Source organism: Ovis canadensis, chromosome 20 (assembly GCF_042477335.2).
Source record: "Ovis canadensis isolate MfBH-ARS-UI-01 breed Bighorn chromosome 20, ARS-UI_OviCan_v2, whole genome shotgun sequence".
In the NCBI taxonomy this organism is placed as follows: domain Eukaryota; kingdom Metazoa; phylum Chordata; class Mammalia; order Artiodactyla; family Bovidae; genus Ovis; species Ovis canadensis.
In genome coordinates this window covers 45,105,748-45,124,070 of record NC_091264.1, presented here as the reverse complement: position 1 = coordinate 45,124,070, position 18,323 = coordinate 45,105,748, and positions in this window count along the sequence as shown.

Below are 18,323 nucleotides of genomic sequence, written 5' to 3'. Positions count from 1 at the left end.
GCTGCTGCTGCTAAGCCACTTCAGTCGTGTCCGACTCTGTGTGACCCCATGGATGGCAGCCCACCAGGCTCCGCTGGCCCTGGGATTCTCCAGGCAAGAACACTGGAGTGGGTTGCCATTTCCTTCTCCAATGCATGAAAGTGAAAAGTGAAAGTGAAGTCGCCCAGTCGTGTCTGACTCTTCGTGACCCCATGGGCTGCAGCCTACCAGGCTCCTCCATCCATGGGATTTTCCAGACAAGAGTACTGGAGTGGGTTGCCATTGCCTTCTCCAGGAAAAAAACACCTAGTAAATATTAATGAGCAATATCACAACTTTTAGAAGCTGTATTATTGCGTACTATTAGTTTTAGGAAAATTCATTAGTGTTTTTACATATAACTCAATTGTTTAAGTCGTTTTTCATTGATCTCAAACTTTTTTGATAGTTAATTATCAAAAGATAGTATAAGTATTTCTCTGGTTAAAATTTTACATTTATTGCACTTTGTGGCATTTTTCTCTTCTTTATTTTGGTTTGAAGAGTCTATACAATTAGCTCAAGCTCTACAATATCCAACATTTAATGATATATTAAAAGGTAGAAAATTTTAGAAAAACATTTTTAATGTGAGAAAATAAATTTGTTCACTACATATTCCATTTAGCCAGTGAAAGGGCTTTATTTACACACCAAATTACTGAGAATCATTACTCGTCAGTTAACAGGGATACTCAATGAAGAGGATTAAGAACGTTTTTGCCCTCAAGCAGCTCATAAATCAGGGACTGAAGCAGAGATAGGATACAAAGATTAGTAAATGTTTCACTCATCTACTGCTGTACAAAAAAACTTAATGGCATGGAATTCCATCCATTTTATTATGCTCATGGATTTTATAGGTGAATTTGGACCGGGCACAAAGGAGATGGTTTGGCTTTGCTCTACAGTGTCTGGGAAAACTTATTCTATGGGGACTAGAATTATATGGAGGCATCTTCACTTTGTTAACCTAAAACAATACAACAATCAATTACTTTACCAGCAAAATGGGTTTACTCAGAAACAGCAAAGAATAACATTTCCGGGTATGTAATCTATAGGGAACCACTGGCAAGTCCAGAGAACAAATGAGAGGAACGCTGTTTTACATAGAAGGGCAATAGGGTGGAGCTGCTATAAACAAGGAGTCCATTGGAAGAAACTGGGAGTTTGAAGTATACTGGCTTTTCACTGGCTGAGCTGTGGCAGTCTCTTATTGGCTGGGCTGTTGCCTGGCAATGAGAAATTCTTTCTTCCTCCTGCTGGGTAGTCAAGTGGTAACCATCTTCCTTTTGGAGACACCAAGGTGCCATCTCTTTCTGTTGGATCAGCAACTGACCTGGAGTGGTAGAGCTTAGATCTCTCCCTACAGCCTCCTGCTACTGCTAAGTCACTTCAGTCGTGTCTGACTCTGGGTGTGACCCCATAGACGACAGCCCACCAGGCTCCCCCATCCCTGGGATTCTCCAGGCAAGAACACTGGAGTGGGTTGCCATTTCCTTCTCCAATGCATGAAAGTGAAAAGTGAAAGTGAAGTTGCTCAGTCACGTCTGACTCTTCGCGACCCCAGCATGGACTGCAGCCTACCAGGCTCCTCTGTCCATGGGATTTTCCAGGAAAGAGTACTGGACTGGGGTGCCATTGCCTTTTCCCTACAGCCTCCTAACTCCATTTAAAATGAGGTTTCTGTTTATTAACTTTCATAACTTGTAAGTCTGGCATCTGGATTGGGATAACTGAAAGGCTTGACTCTTACTGGAAATGTTAACCAGGGCACTGTTAGTAGCCTCTCCATGTGACTGGCATAGGCTTCTTCGCAGAATGGTCTCAAGCTAATCAGACTTCTTAACATGATTGCTCAAAACTCTAAGAGTAAGTTCTAAACAACAAGGTGAAAGCTGAATGTCTTGTTAGGACCTAGCTTTCCGTGTCACAATATCACTTTTGTCATGCTCTATTGGTTAAAGCAGTCACAAGCTCATAGACCTCTCATCTTCAACCAAGACAGAGTAACATAAGTCTGGTTAAGGAGGAAGTGGGAGGCTGAATGTGATGGATATTTCTCCTTGGCTACCTCACACTCTCATGCTCTTCCCCTCTCTATCTTAGGTCACTGTATAGTAACAAGTAGGAATATGAAAGCTCAAAAATAGCTGGAGAAAAAGAAAAGAGATTAACATAGGCCCATGAATTATTCTCCTTTTCACAGATCCTGACATGGCAAATTAAGGTACAGTGCCCAAGGTTTTTGCAGTAGGTGATGGAAAACATGCCTTATTTCCTAATATAGTACCTTGGGGAATTTATTTGAATTTCATTTAATCAAATGTCAAAACAGAATAATACAAAAAAAAGTGATTTTACTAAACTCAGCCAGTAAATAACAATGATTGATAGCTCAGAAAGTTCCTTTTGGACCAAAAATTCTATGTGATCTGTTGTTATGATTTTACATTTTTCTGAATTCCTGCCTAATTCCAATGATCACTCAGTGTGGCTTAGATCTTTCGATTAATAAATAGAGTTGTAGCTTGGGCAACTTTGCTAATGTGGGCAGTCAGCAGTGTTTAGATGGCTTTCCTGAACCTATTCTTCTAATAGGTCATTTACTTTGAGTTGTTTCTTGCTTCTATTTCTTCTCAGCTTTGTATTCCTACTTGTATTTTTAAATCTCCACTCCCAGTAATAAATATAGATGATTTGCATAACTGAATGAACTTTAAAAATTGATGGTCAAATTCTGTGCCTAGCTTTTAAACTATATCTTGCATTCTTTTCTACAGACAAGTAAAACGTTTTTATAAAAGTGTACACACTCAATCAGGATTTAAAAAAAAAAAAACATGATGAGAAGAAAATGGTCAAACACCAGTGATATTAAGAGAACCCAGCAGTTAAGGCAATTTTCACAATTGCATAGGAAAAAAAAGAAAAACAACTTTAAAAATGGCCTGGCAAAATTCACAGTTCATGTGGGATAGTAATTCTGGTGGAGCAAGTATATTTCATTCTTCCTTAGAAGAATGAGACAACATAACTGCTTAGAGAACAAACATAACTACTCTTATTTCCCACCAAGTCACTGCACAGGAGTTGTGGACAATTGTCCTGACCTCCTATCTTCCATCTGACTTTAGGAATGGATCAGGGTTGACTGAACCCCTTAGTGTGCATTTAGAATATCTGGAATGAGTGGTACAGACTAATTCCCCTGTGCCAGGGGAAGCAGTTTCGAGCCCAGGCTTTGAGTGTGGGTCTAGGCTCCACAAGTTACCATTTGGTGTTATGTGGCAACTCATCTAACCCTTGGTGCCTCAGCTTCCTCCTCAGGAAAGAACTAGCAATATGACTTACTTCACAGGATTGTTGTGGAGATCAAATACGATTAACACACAAAACTTGCTTACAGTCTCCACCAGATGATGAACTACTGAGGCTGTTTTCATCTTTTTGTTTTCGTCTTTATCACTGTGATAAATCAAGAGCAGGTATGCAATCAATGGCTGACAAATCACGGAAATAATTCATCTCTGGTAGAAACTGGTAACAGCTCAAATTTCTTTCTCACTATTAAATACTAACGTTATAAACAGAGTTTAAAATAATCTAGTCTTCAGGATCTTTAAATCCATCTGAATATGTTGAATTCTTACTAACATAGTTAAGTTTCAAGACCCAGCTCAACAAGTGTGGGCCATTTCAGAACCTTCACGAGTAAGGTTATAGGTATTTTTCTTGAGAGCTGTCAAGTGCCGCACACTATCCAAAATGCTTTGGGCAATTCAAAAGAATCACAGAGCACACAAGCTGGAGGAAATCATTATAGAAATTTGAGGCTTGGAGGAGTTGACTGATTTGCATATCTAACAGCATAAAAGTAAGATCTACAGCTAAAGTCAAACTCTGACTCCCAGTCCACTGTGTTCTGCCAACTGTGGAAATTCCATATTTAAGTATATGAGAATTGAAGAGAAACAAGCCCATAGTACCTGACTTGACAGACTTATTTGGTGTACAATACTGTCTTGTAGTTGTTCAGTCGCTCACTCGTGTCCAACTCTTTGTGACCCCATGAATGACAGTGTGCCAGGCTTCCCTGTCCTTCACTATCTCTTAGAATCTCACCATCTCTTATCCACTGAGTCAATGATGCCATCCAACCATCTCATTCTCTGCTTTCCCCTTCTCCTCTTGCCCTCAACCTTTCCCTGCCTCAGGGTCTTTTCCAGTGAGTTGGCTGCTCACATCAGGTGGCCAAACTATTGGACCTTCAGCTTTAGCACCAGTCCTTCCAATGAAAATTCAGGGTTGATTTCCTTTAGGATTGACTGGTTTAATCTCCTTGCAGTCCAAGGGACTCTCAAGAGTCTTCTCCAGCACCACAGTTCTTAGTAGTCTGGCTTGTTGAAAGATGAAAAGTAAACTCAACCTCACTGTTTGAGGTCCTTTTCTGGGAGACTGCAGTCTTGATCCATGTGAGTGGAAATTCAGGTTTTCTTTGTCCAGTGGGCTCAAAAAGTAGTCGAGAAGTTCTCTGCCGAATGTGCTGTGAGGAATTCTACTGACATGCACTGCTGTTGCTGGCTGTGGGCAGGCTCCTGCAGGATCACAGCTCTGCCCTGCTTCTGAGCAAGTCATCTTCTCTTCTCCTTTCTGAGTGATTCATCCAGAAGCCAGGGTCCAAAGACTCAAAGTTTGACAATGAATTGTCAGTTGGAGATTACATTTGAAATCTAAATTTAAATTTTAAGGAGAGAAAAAAAATTATCTTTTGAAAAGTTAAAGATATTGTCAAATGTCAGAAGAGAATACAAAAAAAGACTAGCTCAAACCAAATGGATACCCAGCAAGTAGTTATGGCACAGTATTGTTTACCAAACATTGAGCAGCTGACTTGATCACCTGGGTGGTGAATTTCCAGTCATTTGGAAGGAGGTAGTTTTATCTTTTTAAAAGATATTTTTTGTTACATAATAAAAAAAATTAATGCACCTCTGCCCCCCCCCCAAAAGAAAGAAGAGTTGCAAAGGAGCAAAGAAAGGATATGATCCATGTTCTCAAACTGTTTTCTAAGAAACAGGAAATACATTTAACTGCATGAGAAAGAAAATGCAAGTAATAAAATTCTACCTTTTAAAGTTTTAAATTTGCAAATATATGAAATATAAAACCCTGTGCAGAATAAGCTACTCTGATAAAATTACCGAAGAGGATGCTGTTGGGGGCTGTCTGGACACACTGAGATCCTACCGACACCAAACAAAATCCTACACTTTCATATAGGAAAGTTCTTTAATGTCCCTCAGATTGATTTCACCTCTTCTTCTGTGAAGATTCTACCCTTGCTCACGTGAGGGTATCCCATAGCCCTTTGAACTGTCATAACTCACTGCATTGCATTCTTTAGGCATCACTTCCCAGGTGTCTCTTTTCCCTAATACTTAGCTACTGGAAATTTGAGACTGTTTTTTCCCTTCATCATTCATTTTGTCACTTCTCGGTGCCTGGTATTGGGCTTCAGACACCCTGGATTTCCATAAAGTTGAATGGTAATCATATATTTTATATTTATAAAATATAGATATTCCTGTATTCAATTCCTGATTTCATTCGTTATCACCTGAGTGACTAGGGGCTAACCCTAATCTCTCCACTCCCTCAACTAAAACACTGGGACAAGAATCCTGGCCTCGGAGGTTCTTTCACGGGTACTCAGGGAAGTTAGTAGTGGCATGTCACAGAAATGATCTCAGCAGATGGTCTGATTTTGTGAATTATCACAATGTTTTCAAAACCCTTCAATATATATTACCTCCTAAAGAGAAATACCCATTGCCACTGGATCAATTCCCTTCTCTGGGTCTCAGTTTCTTCTCCTGTAAATGAAGGACATTAGGCTAGATTTTATCCATGAACTTAGTGAGCCTTCTTTCTGAGAAATTTGTTTTCAGGTGCCCCTGAGGAATGGTCCAAAGTGCATTACTCTTTTCCCTGACCAGCTTGTAGCTAGAGGACTAGCATAGCCCCCTAGCATAGGAACCCCAAACTGCAGGTGAGATACAAAGACCACCCTCATGCTCACCCCACAGAATTCCCACACCTGTTTCCTGATGTGGCTCTGTCCTCCTGCCTCTTCAAATCCACCTTCAGAAGAACGTTGCTTTGATGGTCCAACAGTCATTCTGAAGAACTTAAAGGCCTGCACAGTCGTTGCTACAGGGTCACGGCGTGAAGTTTTGCTTTAAGTGAAGGGTCAGGGCATGCTTGGAGCAGGGCTGGGGTGCCAAGGGTTCGTTCCACCCTCACTATGAGACAAGCCTCTGCCCACCACGCTGGCTCTGGTTCAGCCTCAGTTTTGTTCCCAGTTGTGCTCCGACCCATGTGACGCTGGTACATCTCTCCTGGCACTTCTGATTGGCTGCCCACCTCACTCAGTTCCCCGACCCTCTCACATCCGTCGTTGGACCAAGCATCCTTCCTTGCCTCGCTACCCATGCTCTACTTGGTAACACACTGCTGGTGGAGCCTGGTACTGACCTCCACTTCTTTCAACTGCATTCAGACATCCACTTCTTATTAATAGATATATGTTAACTTGTCCGTGCTCTTTATGCTTAATCCCTCTATTGATTTAATTACTACAGTTTTATAAGATATATTACTATCAAATCAGTCAAGACCAACTTTTTCTTTCTTGTCAAAATTATATTGTTCTTTTCTTGGCTTTTGACATTTCCCTAGGAAGGGGTTCAGAGAATGCCTCTCCAAAAATACACCATGCTGGCATAAGGATTATTTTGAGCTGAAGGCTGCTTTTGAGAAGAAGCAGACAGAAACATTCTCTCCTCTCCCACACACACAGGAAGGGCAGGAGGATTCTTACTAGGCAGAGACAAACCTAGACTCCTCGGCCCAGAGAAGGCTTAGAGTTGGATCTAACCACCATAGTGCCATATAAATGTTATGTCACCCTAAAAATTTCCCCATGTGAAACCTTGAAATAACCATTTTTAGTCATGGCCTCTTACAAGATTAAGAAAGAATGTTATCTTTTAAAGAGTCTATGGTGACCCAAGGATGAAAGAATAGATAAAACCAAAGAGGGTCTTGGAATGCAGGAATGAAAAAACGAGACCCTTATCATCCTTCCCTTCCCCATGTTGTAACTATTAACAGATTTCAGGTCCTCCTGAGCAGTATAACCTTGTCTCCTCACCTACCCTATAGGGAGAAAGTTTAAGTGCTGTGTTCAGAGGAAAGAAATTGGTGGTGAACATCTTGGAGACAATCTACCTCAAGCTTGGGAAAGATAATATAGAAACTTTTTTCATGGCCTTGGGCAAATAAAGACTTCTTAAACAGGACACAAAAGTATTGACAATATACAAAAAATGTTAAGTTAAAATTCATTAAAGGTTTAAACTTCTGATCCTCAAAACACACAGTTGAATATCCAAAGGCAAGTCACTGTGTAATGGAGAAAATACTTACAACCCATATAGCTGATAGGAAAAACTCATATCCTGAATTTGTAAAGAACTCAAGCATCAATACTAAAGAAAACAAAAGGGAATACTCTTGCACTGTTGGTGGGAATGTAAATTGACACAACCACTGTGGAAAACAGTATGGAAGTTCCTTAAAAACTAAAAATAAAACTACTATACAAGCAACCCCACTATTAGGCATATACCCTGCTGCTGCTGCTGCTGCTGCTGGCTAAGTCACTTCAGGCATGTCCGACTCTGTGCGACCCCATAGATGGCAGCCCACCAAGCTCCCTTGTCCCTGGGATTCTCCAGGCAAGAGTACTGAGTGGGGTGCCATCACCTTCTCCGGGCATATACCCTGAGAAAACCATAATTCAAAAAGACACATGTACCCCTATGGTCATTGCAGCACTGTTTACAATAACCAGGACATGGAAGCAGCCTAACATGGATGTCCATGTCCATCAACAGATGAATGAATAAAGAATATGTGGTGTATATAAACAATGGAATATTACTCAGCCATTAAAAATAACAAATCAGGTCATTTGTAGAGATGTGAATGAACCTAGAGCTTCTCATACAGAATGAAGTCAGAAAGAGAAAAATAAATATCATATATTAATGCAGTGGCCACAGGACTGGAAAAGATCAGTTTTCATTCCAATTCCAAAGAAAGGCAATGCAAAAGAATGCTCATACTACCACACAATTGCACTCATCACACATGCTAGTAAAGTAATGCTCAAAATTCTCCAAGCCAGACTTCAGCAATACGTGAACCGTGAACTCCCTGATGTTCAAGCTGGTTTTAGAAAAGGCAGAGGAACCAGAGATCAAATTGCCAACATCCACTGGATCATGGAAAAAGCAAGAGAGTTCCAGAAAAACATCTATTTCTGCTTTATTGACTATGCCAAAGCCTTTGACTGTGTGGATCACAATAAACTGTGGAAAATTCTGAAAGAGATGGAATACCAGACCACCTGACCTGCCTCTTGAGAAATCTGTATGCAGGTCAGGAAGCAACAGTTAGAACTGGACATGGAACAACAGACTGGTTCCAAATAGGAAAAGAAGTATGTCAAGGCTGTATACTGTCACCCTGCTTATTTAACTTCTATGCAGAGTACATCATGAAAAACGCTGGACTGGAAGAAACACAAGCTGGAATCAAGATTGCCGGGAGAAATATCAATAACTTCAGATATGCAGATGACACCATCCTTATGGCAGAAAGTGTAGAGGAGCTAAAAAGCCTCTTGATGAAAGTGAAAGAGGAGAGTGAAAAAGTTGGCTTAAAGCTCAACATTCAGAAAACGAAGATCATGGCATCTGGTCCCATCACTTCATGGGAAATAGATGGGGAAGCAGTGGAAACAGTGTCAGACTTTATTTTGGGGGCGGGGGGGCTCCAAAATCACTGCAGATGGTGACTACAGCCATGAAATTAAAAGACGCTTACTCCTTGGAAGAAAAGTTATGACCAACCTAGATAGTATATTCAAAAGCAGAGACATTACTTTGCTGACTAAGGTCCGTCTAGTCAAGGCTATGGTTTTTCCAGTGGTCATGTACGGATGTGAGAGTCGGACTGTGAAGAAGGCTGAGCGCCGAAGAATTGATGCGTTTGAACTGTGGTGCTGGAGAAGACTCTTGAGAGTCACTTGGACTGCAAGGAGATCCAACCAGTCCATTCTGAAGGAGATCAACCCTGGAATTTCTTTGGAAGGAAGGATGCTAAAGCTGAGACTCCAGTCCTTTGGCCACCTCATGCGAAGAGTTGACTCACTGGAAAAGACTCTGATGCTGGGAGGAATTGGGGGCAGAAAGAGAACGAGACGACCGAGGATGAGATGGCTGGATGGCATCACGGACTCGATGGACGTGAGTCTGAGTGAACTCCAGGATATGGTGATGGACAGGGAGGCCTGGCGTGCTGCAATTCACGGGGTCGCAAAGAGTCGGACACGACTGAGCAAGTGAACTGAACTGAACTGAGGTTGGTCATAACTTTCCTTCCAAGGAATAAGTGTCTTCTAATTTCATGGCTGCAATCACCATCTGCAGTGACTTTGGAGCCCAAAACAATAAGTCTGACACTGTTTCCACTGTTTCTGCATCTATTTCCCATGAAGTGATGGGACCAGATGCCATGATCTTCGTTTTCTGAATGTTGAGCTTTAAGCCAACTTTTTCACTCTCCTCTTTCACTTTCATCAAGAGGCTTTTTAGTTCCTCTTCTCTTTCTGCTACAAGGGTGGTGCCATTTGCATATCTGAGGTTATTGATATTTCTCCTGGCAATCTTGATTCCAGCTTGTGCTTCTTCAAAGCACAGCGTTTTTCATGATGTACTCTGCATAGAAGTTAAATAAGCAGGGTGACAATATACAGCCTTGATGTACTTCTTTTCCTATTTGGAACCAGTCTGTTGTTCCATGTCCAGTTCTAACTGTTGCTTCCTGACCTGCATACAGATTTCTCAAGAGGCAGGTCAGGTGGTCTGGTATTCCATCTCTTTCAGAATTTTCCACAGTTTATTGTGATCCACACAGTCAAAGGCTTTGGCATAGTCAATAAAGCAGAAATAGATGTTTTTCTGGAACTCTCTTGCTTTTTCCATGATCCAGTGGATGTTGGCAATTTGATCTCTGGTTCCTCTGCCTTTTCTAAAACCAGCTTGAACATCAGGGAGTTCACGGTTCACGTATTGCTGAAGCCTTGCTGGAAGAATTTTGAGTATTACTTTATTAGCGTGTGAAATGAGTGCAATTGTGTGGTTGTGTGAGCATTCTTTGGCATTGCTTTTCTTTGGAATTGGAATGAAAACTGACCTTTTCCAGTCCTGTGGCTACTGCTGAGTTTTCCAAATTTGCTGGCCTATTGAGTGCAGCACTTTCACAGCATCATCTTTCAGGATTTGAAATAGCTCTCCTGGAATTCCATCACCTCCACTCGCTTTGTTCGTAGTGATGCTTTCTAAAGCCCACTTGACTTCACATTCCAGGATGTCTGGCTCTAGATGAGTGATCACACCATTGTGATTATCTTGGTCATGAAGATCTTTTTTGTACAGTTCTTCTGTGTATTCTTGCCACCTCTTCCTAATATCTTCTGCTTCTGTTAGGTCCATACCATTTCTGTCCTTTATCAAGCCCATCTTTGCATGAAATGTTCCCTTGGTATCTCTAGTTTTCTTATAGAACACTGTATAAAATAAACAGAAAAGATACAGTGAGTTGGATGATGCTGAAGTAAAGAAAACTAGAAAGAATTCAGCATGACTCTAAAGCAAACTAAGGCAAGTCATGAAAAATGGGAACAGCTTTTTAGTTATATCTTAAATCCAGTTGCTTTAATTTTTTTCAATATTATATAAGCTTATTTTCCCTAGTCCATGTCATTTGGCAGAGACAGATCAAAAAGTAAATGGTCGAAAAATGTTCTATTTCTCATGCCATAGGCATATATATGGTTTCTCTCACATTTGAGATACACATCTCTACACATACACAAATCCAGGATATCTAGAATACTTTGGCATTTGGATTCTTGTGGAAATAGGAGCTTACTCACCTATGAGAGTCAAAGTGAAAGTGAAGTTGCTCAGTTGTGTCCGACTTTGACACCCCATGGACTGTAGCCTACCAGGCTCCTCTCTCCATGGGATTCTCCAGGCAAGAGTACTGGAGTGGGTTGCCATTTTCTTCTCCAGGGGATCTTCCCAACCCAGGGATCCAACCCGGGTCTCCTGCATTCCAGGCAGACACTTTAACCTCTGAGCTACTAGGGAAGTTTGTCCTTATTTCTCGGACTTCAGAAATATGCTATTATTTAAAGAATAAATACAACTAAATGTGCTTACTTAAGGAATATAGTATTAAAGTCCCGGATGGAGGATCCTGGTAGGCTGCAGTCCACGGGGTCGCTAGGTGTCGGACACAACCGAGCAACTTCACTTTCGCTTTTCACTTTCATTCATTGGAGAAGGAAATGGCAACCTACTCCAGTGTTCTTGCCTGGAGAATCCCAGGGACAGGGGAGCCTGGTGGGCTGAAGTCTATGGGGTCGCACAGAGTTGGACACGACTGAAGCGACTTAGCAGTATTAAAGTCCAAGCAATTTCCAATTCATTAGCCCTGGAAACTTACTGCTGGGGAAAGCAGAAAGGAAAACAGGATAGTTAAGGAAGCCTTAAGGCTTCCCTGGTGGTTTAGATGGTAAAGAATTTGCTTACATTGCAGAATACCGAGGTTCAGTGGGCTTTCCTGGTGGCTCAGAGGTTAAAGTGTCTGCCTGCAATGCAGGAGACCTGGGTTCGATCCCTGGGTCGGGAAGATTTCTTGCCTGGAGAATCCCATGGGCGGAGGAGCCTGGTGGGCTACAGTCCCCGGAGTCGCAAAGAGTCGGACATGACTGAGCAACTTCACTTTCACGTCACAGGTTCAATTCCTGGGTCAGGAAGATCTCCTGGAGAAGGGAATAGCTACCCACTCCAGTATTCTTGCCTGGAGAATTCCATAGACAGAGGATGGCTAGGCTACAGTCCATGGAGTTGCAAAGAGTCAGACAGGACTGAGCAACTAACACTTATCTCAGCAGTCATTTCTGGAGAAGGCTGTGATGCATAGCTGAAGCTGTCCAGATACCTTTTTGTGAAAAAGAAAAAAAAAAAAAGAAGTCCTTCCCTAATTTTTAGACTTCCTGTTTACAAACTAAAATGAATATCTTTGAAATGATTCATTTCAATCAGTTAAAGAAAGTTAGACTCTGATAAGTTAAAGGTATATATGTAGGAGTAAAATGTAAGACAAAAATAACATAATAGATGGATGAAGTGGTAAAATATTATTTGAAGCCAGATTGTCATAAGTTAAAGATATATTCATGCTCATGTCCAACTCTTGCAACCCATGTATGGTAACCTGCCAGGCTCCTCTGCCCATGGGATTTCCCAGGCAAGAATACTGGAGTGGGTTGTCATTTACTCATTAGTAAATGAAACAGAGATACAGCTAGTAAGGCAAGAAAGAAAATAAATAAATGCAATTATAAAACAATCAGTAATAAAAGGAAAGCAGGAACAGAGGGGAAAAGAAAAAACATAAAAAAAATAGGAAACAATAAGTATGACAGATGACAGATTTAAGTGCAAGCATATTGATAATCACATTAAATGTAATTGAAGAATACCAAAAAAAATCCTCAACTTTCACTTTAAAGAACTAAGAAATAAGAACAAATGGAAACTCAATAATAACAGAAGAAAAGGAAATAACAAAATATCAAATTCCAGTAGAAGTGAAATCAATAAAATAGAAAACAAAAAAAAATTTTTTTAACTATGAAACCAAAAGCATGTTGTTTGGGACTATCAATAACATTGATAAACCTCCTACCCAGAATGATTGCTGTGAGGGGGACACAATTACCAATATGAAGTATGAAACCAGTGATATCATTACAGACACTACAGATAATAAAAAAAAAATTACTAAAAATCATTCCAACAAATTCAACAATTTATGGCATGAAAAAGGTTTCTTGAATTACACATACAATCTAAAGCTTGTTCAAGAAGATTCTGAATAGTCTTTAATCTGTTTAAGAAATTGAATTTGAAGCTAAAAAGTCACAAAGAATTCCAGGAATTGATGGTTTCACTGGTGAAATCTACCATTTAGTTAAAAGTAATACCAGTTCTATACAAACTCTTCCAGAAAACTGAAGCAGACTGAATACTTCTGAATTCATCCTTTAAGGCCAGCACCACTCTGACAACAGAACCAGAAAGTCATAAGAAAACAAAAAAGACCAATATCCCTCATGAACATAGATGCAAAAAACCTTAAAATTTTAGCAAATTTAATCCCACAGTACACAAAAAGAACTACATATCTTGACCAATCAGAGTTTATTACAGGAATGAAAGATGGATTTACAGTTTAAAATCAACATAATTCACCATATTAACTGCCTAAAAAGAGAATAAACTATATGGTCATCTCAATAGAAGCATAAAAATTCAACATTCATTTATGATTAAAACTTTCAGTAAAATAAGAATAAAAGGCACTTTCACAAACTGAAAAACCGCTTCCAAAACATTAAACTCCAGCTCTACTTTTCTCTATCAGGAAAAAGGCAAAATGCTAACTCTGGCCACTACAATTCAGTACTCTCCTGGAGGTTCTGGCCAGTGCAATAAGGGAGAAAAATAAAAAGCACTTATCACGAAAAGGAAGAAGTAAAACTATCCTTATCCGTAGATAAGATGATCCATGATCATCTATAGGATATGTGTTGGAATCAACCCCCCAAAATTTATTAAAACTAATTGGTGGATTTAGTAAGGTTGGAAATTAAACAGTAGAGAAATTATATCTCTACATAACAGCATTAAATCCTCAAATTGAAATAAAAATACAATTTGCAATAGTATCAAAAATATGAGCTATATAGGGACTAAATTTTAAGATGAACTTAGGCCAGGACTCCATTCATCAGTTGGCTCATGTGTGGCTCCATTCCAACAGAGGGTACATGATGGTATTTTGTGTCTGCTTATATCAGTGTTATCTTGACCCCTTCTATACAATAATCCTTGAAAACTCTGAGAGTTTCCATTTTCCCAGTACACAGTTATTCTGGTAAACGAGTGCCATTTAGAAAGGAACTGCTGAAATTGTTACTGAAGATCAATACAAAGCCTCAGTTTATGAGTGTTGTGACATTGGCTGTCCTTCTTCAGTGGGCACTGTCTCTTTTTAGCTCCGTGATCTCTTCTGATTCTCAATACCAGCACATATCTGGAAACTGGACAAAGAATTCTGTATTTAAAAAGTGGAGGCAAATTGCTACTTATCCCTGTGTGTTAGGGCCCCTTGGAAAAATGGCTGAATCCAGAAATGCAACTGAAAAGTTTAAAAAGATTAACCTGGATAGTTTGTGCTAAAAAGTAAGGAAGTGTTCAAAGAATGGCAGGGACATATCAAAAGGACAGAGAAATGTGGTTGTATAAAATGCTCATGTGATGGGAAGCTGGGTAAAGTGTTCACAGTAACTCTCTTCACTCTGACTTTTCTGTAGGTATGGGCTTCCCAGATGGCTTAGTGGTAAAGAATCCACCTGCCAATGCAGGAGGCCTGGGTTAGATCCCTGGGTCAGGAAGATCCCCAGGAGGAGGGCATGGCAACCCACTCCACTATTCTTGCCTGGAGAATCCCATGAACAGAGGAAACTGGTGGGCTACAGTCCACGGGGTTGCAAAGGAGTCGGACAAAAACTCGAGACTAAACAATAACACAAATAGTATTACAAAATCAAAACGTTTTTGAAACAACTTCTGGGGATTTCCCTGGTTGCCCAGTGGTTAAGAATCCACCTTCCTGTGCAGGACACATGGGTTTGATCCCTGGTCAGGGAACTATGGTCCCAAATGCCATGGGGCAATAGCAAGCAGCTAAAATATACTTCAAAAAAAGAACAAAAATGTCTGGCACCTAAAAGAACACTAACTGTTTTTAGAATCGTCTCAGGCCTGACTAAGTCTTCTCAGCCTTAAAGATGACTTCAAGGAGATAGACTTCTTATCCAATATAAAAACAAGTGCCCCCTTTCCCTCCTCTCCAATACTCAAAGACTAAAGGAAGTGCAGATTTTAGTTACCTTACATATGTCCCACTGGTTTTCCTTTCTGGACAGAAGAGCAAAGTTGCCTAATTGCTTCACTGGAATATGTATTCCCAAAGGCTTCAGCTAAGATAGTAAAATATTTTTAGATCTCCAATCTGAGAAGTTCAGGAACATTTTAAAGTATAAAGGGTCTCTGTTACTTTAGAGTAGTCCTTTAGGAGTCTGAAGGTCTGATCTCAGACTCCTGGTGTGCAATATGCTGAAGCCTACCATGGGCTTCACAAATGGAAAGTGATCATGGAACCCAGCACAAGTTTGAGGGTCAAAGTGACTGAGGCCCAGGTTGTAGGTATAAACCATATACTTGTTTAGTGAATGTTTGCTCTCTCACACCAGCCTCCTTGTAAGAATTATCTGGGCAAGTTCAGAAGCAAGTTTCAAGGTAAAGTGACAGAAGGGCAAATATCCTCAAGAACAGAAACCACAAATCAGCTTCCAAGGTTAAAACCAATTTTCAGAAGAAAGGAAAAATAGTGAGAGAAGAAGAATTATGACAGAAGTAAATCCCGACAATATTTCCTCATGGATACTTTAAGAGAAGGCAAGTTCTATTTTAATAATTTAATTATTTTTGACAATAACTTTTTTCTTATGCTAGTCTACTTGTTTCCTAACCATAAAAGCATGATTGGCAGTCATATTTAATGGTATTAATGGTATATAATGACTGTATTTTTCTTTGACATATCTAGGAAAAAAGAGGGCAGTAGGGAGAATCGCATAAGGAAGCAACTACTAGACTGGAACATAACTTTTAATGTAATTGATAATATATAATCATAGAAGTAGAATTCATGTAAACGAAGTACTAAAAAAAAATCCAGGCTTATGCAATTCCAGATAACTTTCAGATTCCTGGATTCCAACACAGAACTTTTACCCAACTTCAAGAATTCTATACATTCATAAATAACAGTTACTAACTGTTGCTAATTATGATGTCAGAAATATATAGTTATACTAAAAATCATCAGGTTTTGTTTGTTTAGATAATGTTAATATTCTATTTGCCAAAGATCCATGTGTGCTGATATAGCATATAGGTAAAATATATTTCAAAATGTTTTTAGTTTAGAATACTTTAAGGAAACTTGATATAAACTGACAAAATCTTTCAGACTTTTGAAAAACTATCAGTGATAACTGATTCATCCCACTGGATAAAATTTCTATCAGTTTAAGATTTCACTAGTTCAAGCTAAAGTGGAATGAGGTTCTTATTTTGATACTGGTAGTCTATTAATTTTATTGTACATTGCTATTTTTAACTATCGGAGAAGGCAATGGCACCCTACTCCAGTACTTTTGCCTGGAAAATCCCATGGGTGGAGGAGCCTGGCAGGCTGCAGTCCACTGGGTCTCTAAGTCGGACATGACTGAGCGACTTCACTTTCACCTTTCACTTTCATGCATTGGAAAAGGAAACGGCAATCCACTCCAGTGTTCTTGCCTGGAGAATCCCAGTGACTGGGGGGCCTGGTGGGCTGCCATGTATGGGATCGCACAGAGTCGGACACTACTGAAGTGACTTAGCAATAGCAATTCTTAACTCTAAGCATGGACTGGTGACTCTTTTTTTCACATCAGATTCAGTTTTGAGAACAAAGCAACGATCTTAAACTTCTTAAACAGATTGATAATTCATGTACCTTGTGTGATCAGCAACTCTAATCATAAGCAAATGCAAAATAAAAATAAATCATGTAGTAAAATACTTTCCTAAATCTTTAAAATATTCTATGGATCGTGTTGCCTTAATACGTGCCGGAATGGATTTTTTTTAATTTTTTAAAAAAGATTGAAAAGTCTCTAAAAGTTCTTTTTGTTTTCCAGATAAACAAATATATCATGTATATATACATAATATATATGAACAAAAGTGATTTCATAAGTTGGAAAGGATGCAGATGTCCATATGCCTTTGGGCCTTTTCACTACAAGGTTCTGTAGAAACTTTACACTTACCTGGGCCCCAAATTAAATTGGTTATTTCCACTAATTCAAAGGTACTCCTTTCCTTCTGTATTCCTACTTTATGAAGCATCTGTGCAGCCTACCAGACAAACTTAAAGATACTGCTTCATCACTGTGTCATCTCTCATCTGATAAATCTCCCAGTGCTGCAGATTTTCTCTCCAGTAGTTGATTTACAATGTTGTATCAGTTTCAGGTATATACAGCAAAGTGAATCAGTTATACATATATCCTCTTGTTTTTAGATCTTTTCCCATATAGGTCATTACAGAGTATTGAGTAAAGTTCCCTGTGCTATACTTAGGTTCTTATTAGTTATCTATTTCGTATATAGTGGTATGTACACTTCTTTTTCTTGCAGCTTTCACAGAATAACAGATCACCAGCATTTTTCACCTAGATAACTGTAGCCATCCCAAGATTGTTTCCTACGTTCCAATATTGCTCTTTTCTAATTCATTGCAGCCAGAATAAGTTCTAAAATCCAAATTCAGTCATGTAACTATGAAGAGGAAAAGTTAAAACTTTACATAACATCCTGCTCCTTCTGCCTCTGTAACTCAGCTTGCTCTTTGCAAAGTCTGGATCATGTAGGTCACGTAGTCTCAGAAAGTGGGGACTTACAATTCTAGGAACCGGAGCTTATCTCACTCACACTTGTTGCACTCTTTGCAATTGCCCAGCCCCTGAAACCCTGATTAATCATGCCTGTCCATGTAAAGGTCAGGCATCCCCCTCCCCATCTTGACTGCTATTCCTGCACATGCAAAACCCCTTAGTTTAAACCAGCCTCTTAACAGCTGGTGTTGCCCACTATAGTCTGGCTATAAAAACTCTGCAACCCCTTTGTTCGGGGCTCTGAGCTTGGAGTGTTAACTCATCTGGGCCCACCAGCATAATAAACCTGAGTTCTCGAGCTCTCCGAGTGTGGTGATTGGTTTCTCGAGTACTGGTTTCTGCAACAACTACTTTAAATTACTTAGCACTCATCTCTTTTTTAACACAAAGACAGAATTTGTTAACATGAACTATAAGACCATGCATACACTAGCCTTTATTACTTCTCCAGTTTGAGTGAATTTCATTCCCTCATCACATTCCACAATACCAAGCCATTTCAGCTTCTCCCATGTGCAACTCT